Raw genomic sequence first — 1,867 nt, 5'->3', positions numbered from 1 at the left:
ATTTATGGGGTTTCTGAAGGCCAGTGGAGATTACTGTCAGGCACAGCACGACCTCTTTGCAGACAAGTGAACCGTAGAAATTCATTACTATGCCACCAAGAAGCCCTCATAAGAATGATTAACCTGGACACAGAAGTATTGAATTGAAATCCCCAGAGCAATTTTCAATAGTTCTGACCCGAATGGGGTAAACCTCAGTGCACTTCCTTTCTATTGCCTCAGCATTACTCGATTGAAAAATTGCTTCTTTTTGTTAGGAGGTTCATTTCATTTTCCATTACTCCCAACACCATACTGAAAGCACAGAGAATTGCAAGTGGAGTATTTTGAAGTAGACTTAAGTTTCTTTACATCATTTGTGTATTCGCATTATACAATTCTTTCGTAACCCTATTGAATTTTTAAAACAAAATCAACATGGCTCAAATGAACCGTCTAGCTCCAGTGGAAGTCACATAGAAGAACATGAGATTTCTTATTACACACAATCCAACCAATGAGACCTTAAATAAATTTATTGAGGAACCTAAAACGTATGGAGTTACCACAATAGTAAGAGTATGTGAAGTAACTTATGACACTGCTCTTGTAGTAAAAGAAGGCCTCCATGTTCTTGATTGGCCTTTTGATGATAATGCACTGCCATCCTACCAGATTGCTGATGACTGGTTAAGTCTTGTAAACATTAAGTTTCATGAAGACTCTGGTTGATGTATTGCTGTTCATTGTGTGGTAGAACTTGGGAGCACTCCAGTGCTTGTTGCCCTAGCATCAATTGAAGGTGGAATGAAATATGAAGATGCTGTACAATTCATAAGACAAAAGTGACGTGGAGTTTTTAATAGCAAGCAATTTTTGTATTTGGAGAAGTGCTATCCTAAAATGCATTTGCACTTCAAAGACTCTAATGGTCATAGAAACAACTGGTGCATTCAATAAAATGGGTGCCTGATGGTATTACTTTGGAATTGGAACTTGGGACAAGACCTAGTTTTTCAAGCATATTTACCAACATGTTAGCTTGGTGAATAAAGCTTCCATAAGAGTATTGAAAGCAGTTTTGCCAGGCTTGATAGAATTGCAGTCAGCGTATCTGGACATTTAGCAAAGGTTTCTTACTCTTCAGCATTTAAAATGTCCTTATCATTTGTACCAATTGACCTTTACTAAAATCATGTAGTATTCTTATAAGACTTTAAATCTATTCCCATGCCAAAATCTTGTCAATATATGAGAAATTTAGCGTGATTAGGTGCCAAAATACCCAGCACAATACTTATATATTTTTAGTATTATACAAAACTAAAAAAATCCCAGGAACTATGAACACTAGACCTTTATGTGGTTAATTCCTTCAGTCATTTCAAACTTTGAAGTTAGAACCTATATGATTATTTACCTGCTCAGATTGCGTTTATATCTCCCACATTCATACCAGTATACATCAGGTTTGCTCAGCCATTGATTTTTGTTGTGTGTTTTAGTTTTTTCCACCAAGTCTTAACAATGATTATTTAATGTCTTTCTATAAATTTCATTTTGAAAAACACTACATTGTACAGAAGCACATCTTTGATGTCTCCAGACTGAAAAAAAAAAAAAAAAAAAGTCTTACAGTTTATTTAATGTTTGCACTTAGACATGCAGTTTAACAGGAAGGATATGAATAAAGAATGGGAGTGGACTATTAATTTTTTTTTTAAGGAAAATGTTGCCTTTGTCTTGTGTAGAACATGTAGAATAGGCTCTTTAATTTAGTAAATATTTTTTAAGAGCTAGTGATGTTTTGTTATTGTAGCTAAAACTATTCTTAATCATACAATTTTTAAATCTTTGTTTGTTTTTTTTTCATCAATTGGAAGTTGTT

The 1,867-nt window shown here is 34.2% G+C and overlaps 1 pseudogene; it reads left to right on the top strand.

Moving 5' to 3' along the window:
• The first annotated feature begins 417 nt into the window (after positions 1-417).
• Positions 418-939, top strand: LOC102830753 (annotated as a pseudogene).
• The last annotated feature ends 928 nt before the right edge of the window (positions 940-1,867 follow it).

Source organism: Chrysochloris asiatica, unplaced genomic scaffold (assembly GCF_000296735.1).
Source record: "Chrysochloris asiatica unplaced genomic scaffold, ChrAsi1.0 scaffold00133, whole genome shotgun sequence".
In the NCBI taxonomy this organism is placed as follows: domain Eukaryota; kingdom Metazoa; phylum Chordata; class Mammalia; order Afrosoricida; family Chrysochloridae; genus Chrysochloris; species Chrysochloris asiatica.
The sequence above is the reverse complement of the archived record's forward strand: the minus strand, read 5'-3'. Positions and strand labels throughout refer to the sequence as shown.